The sequence below is a fragment of the Macrobrachium nipponense genome, chromosome 37, assembly GCF_015104395.2.
Source record: "Macrobrachium nipponense isolate FS-2020 chromosome 37, ASM1510439v2, whole genome shotgun sequence".
NCBI lineage: Eukaryota > Metazoa > Arthropoda > Malacostraca > Decapoda > Palaemonidae > Macrobrachium > Macrobrachium nipponense.
In genome coordinates, this window is record NC_061097.1 from 7,772,805 (window position 1) to 7,781,584 (window position 8,780).

Consider the following 8,780-nt stretch of genomic DNA (forward strand, 5'->3'; position numbering starts at 1 on the left):
TCATGGCCAAGCTATATCTATTCTTTAATAAATGAAATAGTACATTTAGATTCAACGCCTCAATATCTACTATAACAAAATGAGAAAACAACCTAAAATTTACTCATTAGATAGATAGATGGTAGATAGATAGACTTCATTTGACGTCTTTAATATTCTAATAATATTTGTCAGCGTTAGAACCTTTCAAATAAATTTTCAGGAATAGAAAATCCTTAGAAAAAAAAATACAGTAGAGGGAGAGACAAACGATTTAGGAAACTACCGCGATAAAATAGTCTTTGGTTAAAAGAGAAAAAAAAAAAACATATGGAAACTTCAAAATGGATGAACATTCATTTAGATTTAAATTACTGGAGCGTTGATTTTTCTCTCTACTTTCCCACAGTTACTTGCGACTTCGATTAAAATGAAATTGGTGTTTAGGAGCTGGTTTTATGAGCCATAAATGGTAATTATCTAGAGCGATTTTAATGGCCATTTCAAGTGCTTATGCCATCAATCATTTTACAGAGATGGTGATCACAAGCATATTTCCACGCAATTTCTACTTCTTTTAATAAACAGACGGTGATTTACTTTAGGAATAACCCTGGAGGCATAGTATAGGAAAGCTAAAAAAAATTCTTACTATTTTACATAGATCCCGAGACACGCAGAAATGATTGTTAATATATTTTATAAGTACGAAAGCAAAGCCGCATTCGAGTCGTTTAGGAATTGAATAAAGACATAAGACTGAACAACATTTCATATAATTAAGGACGGAACATCGGTCTTTTAGTGACCTCCCTTTAGGTACACGGCTTAAATTAGAATATAATTTCTGAATGCGGGAAGTGGAAAGGAGTTTGGTCTTTAACTGGCAATGGTTTCTTTAATTATTGTTATTTAAAGACAGTAATCCTTCATTAGTAAAACATTTTCGTCCGTAAATAAGGAGAGGGCAACTTTACTCATGTTATTTCCGGCTTCATTCGATATTACACATAATTTGATTATTATCGTTATTTTCCTGCGAAAGGTTTGGATGCGATACATGGAGACGATTGGGCGACTGGGCTCTGTTTCCTTAAAAACCCATGGTGCTTCTATGGCCAGCAACAATTAAACATATACCTAGTAGTCAGCGCACCTTTCGGTGAGTCGCAAGTGGGGTGGATCAGTGATCTACAGAAAAATAATTTATATGATTAAGATAAACAGGGGATAAAAGCAAACTCCATTTCCATAGTGTAAAGGATTTTTATCCATTACACCTTGTGTTTAGGCTCTGAGCTTCAAAATATATTGAAGGATATTTTGAATAAAATTTTCGATTATATATATATATATATATATATATATATATATATATATATATATATATATATATATATATATATATATATATATATATAATATTAGTTTATTTACAAAACTTAATTTTACATCTATACAGTTGAGTCCGGGTTTAGTAAGTAAAGCAATTTACATAACATTAACATAATCAACGAGTCAGTCCAATGAATCTAAAATGCAAATATATCCAAGTAGTTAATTAACAAAAACTCGTAAAGTCAAAATATTAACTGGAGACAAAATTAACTACAAATTCAAAAACACTTTAGCTGTATCAGACTAATTCCCACGCAGCATAAACCATTGAATAAATAACAGGCAACATAAATAATAAACATACATCATAAAGAATAAGCAAATAATAGCCATGAACTGGCAATATGAAAAAAATACTAATAATATATCATTAGCAAAAATAAGCACTCACACCGCACCAAAATAGCGTAAATCCAGGTAGCATTACACAGTACATAAAAACTGCAAACATTCTCCATAGAGATAACAAAGACAGACCCAGCTGTCAAAACAGAGAATGGACACAGACAGACAATCTCCGCAAAACATCGAAGCAGCAACCAATCTAACCATCCTCCTGCTACCAAAGCCAACAGGTAAGGTATACCGCTGCAAACGCCTCCATGCTCCTATGCTTCTGAGGACCTGACTCTCTGTCATACTAAACCCGACTGTCGACTTTCAAGTTAAGAAGACAGACCGTCACAGACGTAAACTTCCCCCAAAGAAAAACAAGAACAAGTAAGGAGGCAACAACCCACTATGGGCAAAAGATTGTTCAACAACTGAACGATACCTCACAATATAGTATAGTATATATATATATATATATATATTATATATATATATATATATATTATATTATATAATATATATATATATATATATATATATATATATATACATATATATACGAAAATTTTATTCAAAATATCTTTCAATATATTCAATATATATAAAATTTTTTTTCAGGTCAATGTTTTGCTTCCGTTAGATTCACTTACCACCGCCATTAAATAATAAGCTTCTTCTTCCCAGCTTGTTTCCCATTTTTTTATGGGGTGCCGTAGACATTAGATAACAAGTAGGTTCGCTAATATTTCCCAGATGTTTATCTATTTGAAAAGGTTATTTTTGGCTTTAAATCTTACCCTAAGGCAGGAAAAATATCAACCAGAAATTAGGTGGGTGTGTATTGCTGAAGTTGACTCTTCATCGCAAGGGTTAAGTTCTCCTCTTTATAAACTACTGCCAAACTTCAATGATTTAGGGGAAAAGCATTACTATCTGGAAAGTTTAGACTCTTGCAGTCACATTTTCAAATTTTATGGGCTTCTTCAAATTACCTATATATATATATATATATATTAGATACTAATATCTAATCGAAAAATTTTATTCAAATATCTTTCAATAATTTCAATATATAAAATTTTTTTCAGGTCAATGTTTTGCTTCAGTTAGATTCACTTACCACCGCCATTAAATAATAAGTCTTCTTCTTCCCAGCTTGTTCCCATTTTTATATGGGGTCGCCGTAGACATTAGATAACAAGTATGTTCGCTAAATATTCTCTCAGATGTTATCTATTTGAAAAGGTTATTTTTGCTTTATAATCTTACCCTAAGCAGCGAAAATATCACCAGAAACTAGTGTGTGTATTGCTGAAGTTGACTCTTCATCGCAAGGGTTAAGTTCTCCTCTTTATAACTACTGCAAACTTCAATGATTTCAGGAGAAAGCATCTACCTACATCTGGAAAGTTTAGAATACTCTTGCAGTCACATTTTCAAATTTTCTGGGCATCTTCAAATACTATATATATATATATATATATATATATATATATATATATATATATATATATATATATATATATATATATATATATATATATATATATATATATATATATATATATATATATATATATATATATATATATATATATATATATATATATATATATATATATATATATATATATATATATATATATATATATATATATATATATGTATATATATATATATATATATATATATTTGAAGATGCCCAGAAAATATGAAAATGTGACTGCAAGAGTATTCCTAAACTTTCCAGATGTAGGTAGATGCTTTCTCCTGAAATCATTGAAGTTTGCAGTAGTTATAAAGAGGAGAATTAACCCTTGCGATGAAGAGTCAACTTCAGCAATATACACCACTAGTTTCTGGTGATATTTTCGCTGCTTGGGGTAAGATTATGAAGTGAAAATAACCTTTTTGCATGGATAACACCTGAGAGAATATTTAGCGAACATACTTATTATCTAATGGCTACGGCGACCCCATATAAAAAAGGGAACAAGCTGGGAAGAAGAAGACTTATTATCTAACTGAAGCAAAACATTGGAATTTCACAGAACGAAGAAAACACTTCCTCGGATATCTGTAGTCATAAATATGATTTCGACTACTCGTGCGGTGAAGCATCAACTGTTATAACCTCACACACCCTGACCTTCAAAACTAAACACTCATTCAACCTCAAAGTTCTTTATGCAGTTTCCTTGGTCTTAATGACACAGATATGAGAAGTGCTGAAATAAATCACGAAAATTTTCTTCCGGATTAGTCCTGATAATCGAAAAATCTAATTTCCTTTTTAAAATAATCCAGGAACAGTTTCTAAAAGTGGCGATCACAGAAGCATGAATAATAGTCTAGTTCAAAATCTGGAAAATGTGACGGTGTAAGGATCCTCAGGCATTGTCAGTCAAAGTTGGGGTGTTTTTTTATGCTGAATCCAATTTTGCTGTTTACCAATCTGTACCTCGACGTTTTAATCCTAGCGGACAAAATCCAAGATGGCCGTCACTTTTCATATTTTGAAGAACTGCTTCAAATGTATGACATGTCAATGAATGACGCATATAACAAACGCTCCAGATATACATATTGATAATAAAAAGTGCAGATGATGTGTTTGTGTTTAAATAAAACATCCTATACCGTGAAAATTCAAGATAGCAGCCATTTTATTTGATTGTTGATATATCTGCTTTTTGGAATGATAAAAGACATTTTTATATGGAATCATATGTTTTGAAGGTCACAGAATTCGATGTTGAACTCAAAAAGTGCTATAGTAAACTTATTTTGAATAGATTATTAATTGTCTTTCAATATTTATTTCCTAGCAGAATGCTTGATTTAATGACCTCCCGTCTACATCCATTACATAGTGGTCAATAGTATTGATTATCATATAATTGCTTTCATTTTTAACAGATTATTATCAGTTTGCAGTTGCTCCAAGTTCATGAATATTATTTATTTGCAATGACATGCATTAATTTAGATAAATGTCCAAAAGAAATTTTCCTTTATTTCCGAAATGTGAGGTACCATCATGGAAACCGTCTGTATTCTCAAACCAAGCAGATCCAGTATGTTTGCGAATTGCATCATATGCCAAGAAACGAAAAAGAGGACAAGTTGTATAATGCAACAAGACACGCCATAAAACACTCCTAGAACCAGCAGAAAGTAGGCCCAAATTTCGGGATCCTCAAAACAGAGATGCAGTCGAGTGTATTCTTGAAATTGCTAGGAAAGAAAAACAACATTTGGTCTGGCACCGATCATATTATGCTTCTTTTACTAGCAAAAGCCACATATCCAGGCTACAGTTGTGAAGAACAGCAAAGAGCACTAACTGCTACCAGTGGCTATTGATTGGAATGCATGCATGGTCTGCCAAGATGTGACTTCGAAAGTCAATATCTCATCAGTAACCACAATGAACAGGAGTAACCGAATTTTGGAAGCAGCAAAATATGACCAACGCCTTTCAGTTGACCTTGCTAGTGTCAGTGACCTCATAGTTGGTGAAGAAAAATAACACGATCCTCGCTACCAGCAGTTTCTTCGTAAAACTCTAAAACATAGGAAAGTGCACAGGCTACAGATCTAGTAATAGAATGGTTGATTGATGAAATAACAACGGTGGCCAAAAATGGAATAACGCCTACATACTGTATATGAGATGCTAATTGTACCAGTTGGATTTGGACGTGTCCCTTTCTCAAAAATACTCGCTGAACAGGATGAACCAACCATGATACCAAATATCATTCTCCAGAAGGATTTATTGAGATGATTCATGTGGTTTTGAGACAGAGGTGATATGCTGGCACATCCTTTGTACAAAGGATTTGTTATCAGTGAAGATAAAGTGATATCTTGTGTCCCAAATAGCCTTTTTATGTTGATGTTTGGTGGGCAGAGTCTTTTGGAAGCAGACGCAGATGAAGTAGCAGATGATAAAAAACAGGATAGTAGTCCAACAAAGGTTCTTAGTATTGTACAAGACTTGATTTATAATGTCACTGGAGGAAAACACTGGACTCCTAAGCATCCTTGGCTTACCAGCACTTTACACCAGGCTACATGATCTAAAGAGCTTGTTCAACTATTTCACAAATCTGGGCACATAATCAGTTACTCGAACCTACTGCAGGTTGACACATCCCTGGCTGAGAGCACAATGAAAACATGTGTGGAACTGATTACCTGCAACTGTGCTAAGCAATGTATGAGTGCACGATGCAAATGTAAGAAGTCCCAATTGCATTGTACAGCAGCGTGCAAATGTAGCACATCTGATGAAGATTGTAGCAATACTGAAACCCAACAATGATACTCTGTAAAACACACTGCCATTATCCCAACTCATAAGTTTGCAATCTGAAACTTTAATTTTCATACGCAATTTTGGTGTCAGTTAAATATTCGTGATTTACGACATCAACATTATTAGTAATTGAGTAAAGTTAGTTATATGCTATCTAATGATGGTAATTTTCATAATGATAATGTTCATGAGTCTCAGAAGATTATGATTGCTTTGTGCTTTAGTCAACAAGAACAATCTAATTTCATTTCATTATAGAAAGTTATTCCATTGTGTTATCTAATGATGATGATTGATGATTGTGATGGTGATCCGGTGATATTGATAGATATGATGTGTTGTCAGCCATCTTGGATTTAGTTTTATGTTTTCGTTTAATGAAGAAGAGAGTAATATTAATAAAATAGTTAATGTACAGTGGCTTCAAAATAGGATTTGATAAGTTTTAATGGTCGTCATAATGATATATGGACGAGGCCACAATTTAAAAGTTATGCCGTTTAGTTGAGGGCGTCCATCTAGGATTTATTAGTCTAGGAGGTGTCAACTTTCCTTTCATATATGTTCTTTTGGTTTCGTTAAATATTAGTGATTTACTGCATCAACTTCATTAATGAAATTTAGTGTTTAGTGGGTTATGTGCTATTTTAATGTGACGGTTTTCATCATGATGATGTTAGTATTTTATTTTATTTCATTTGGAAATCGTATTATTAAATTTTATTATTTTTATTTTAGATTTTACTCATTTTATTTGTATTTTTTCATTTTGTTATTATTGGTTTTATTTCTATTAATTTCATTAGATTGCAATCATTTTTATTTTATTTGCATTATTTTTAGTTTATTATTCTCATTTTTATATATATTTTTAATGATCTAACACAGAACATATGTGTACCACCAATGAGGGGGATGATAGAGAAAGTATTCAGCTTGGTGGAGAACAAGTAAAGAGAGATGATAAGTTTAGGTATTTGGGATCCTTTGTTAATGCTGGAGGAAGTATGGAAGAAGAAGTAAAACATCGGGTACAGGTAGGCTGGAATAACTGGAGAGCGGCCTATGAAGCTCTTTATGTGTTAAAAGAGTACTGCTGAGGTTAAGAGGAATATTTCACAAGACGGTGGTAAGAACAGCAATGCGGTTTGATAAGGAAACAGCAAACATGAGAAAGACAGAAGAGAAGAAGATGTATGTGGCAGAAATGGGGTTTATGACGCGTATCCTTATGGTCGAGATCCGTTTGTTAGGTTATGAGAGTCTGACGTACTCAGGGGAAATGACTGAACTACGACGCAGGCTCTGATGTCTTGGTGAGAAAATGGAACAAGACAAAAGAGACATGCAAAATAAAGGCGAAATTCAAAGTAATGGAATTTCGCGTCTATTATCTTGCATAACGAGAGTGGGTTTGAAAATGTTTTTGCAAGGAATATCAAGTTTAATGCATTTTTTGTTTGTTTGTTTGTTAGGACAGTGACAGAGAGTTATCCATTTGATATTTTCATTCCTTGTATAGTTTTACGTTATTTCAGTTAACATAAACAAACACTTTAGAATTAAATGCCTTTCTTTGAAGATTCTTGAAAGTATAATTTGATAAAATAAAATAATTTGTTAAACTTCTCCCTGATAAAATACTACTTGTGATTTATAAGATACACCACACCAAGCTAACGAGTATAGGAGACCTCTGAGAAATTCTCTTATTCACCTATCAGTATCATAGCATTAATCACATGCAGATGTGTGATAGCGCACATCAACGACGAATACAGAGCATTCACATAACAAAAAAATTCTATTGCATTGATGCAGTATGCAACGCCCTGGGGAACAGACGGGGCTACAACCCGATCGGCTGAAATTTAACACCTGAATCGATGAATGCTGAAATCGTTGTTACCATCTGTAGCGCTGTTCTGGAGGATCGCAGAAGAAAGAAGTGTCGTAAAAGGAGAGAACGAAAATGAAGCACCAAGAGTTTTTAGATATCATTAAAATATTAAGATTTTTCATTGCTACTCTTCTTTTCTCACCAGGAAATTGATTATCATGAAATGGGTACACTTTTTGATAAACTGTCCAAAATCATGACAACAGAATAAGCGAGTGATCTATAATCAGAATTGAGAGAACAAACGTTATTTAAGGATTGATCCACACCAATATCAACGAGCTCAGAAAAAAAATAGTACACATTCATCATTTGACATACGCATACACAGATCTAGTGCACGTCTGTGTGTTGTGTTTGTTACGAATAATTTATCTCAAAAGTCATAAAGGCTTGGAGCGGTAATCATTCTCAACTCAAGACACAATACGAGAGGTAGAAGCCGACCTTTTTTGTGTGGTAAATGGAATAGCATTTTACCAAGTAATATGATTTTTGACATTTATATAAAATCGTCATCAGAGTGAGGAGGACTTTTATTCTCCTTTTCTCTCTTGTAAATAATGACACGATTGACAAAAGCTTTTCCATGTTGAAACCTCCCATTAGGTGCGATACGAACCGAAGCCGGCGTTGAAATATATATTCCCTCGTCACTGGGTGCTCATAATATATTCACTTGTTATTTATAACTATCGTCAGTACCATTACTGTTCTATTTCACTTTCCCTCAATCCCCACTCCTGTGGTTCTACGCTGTTTTCTTTTTCCTGTAACAAAGACCTATCAGCGAAACTGAATGGAAGTTTTATTTAGATCTCATTATCATCTATAAACTTTTATTAT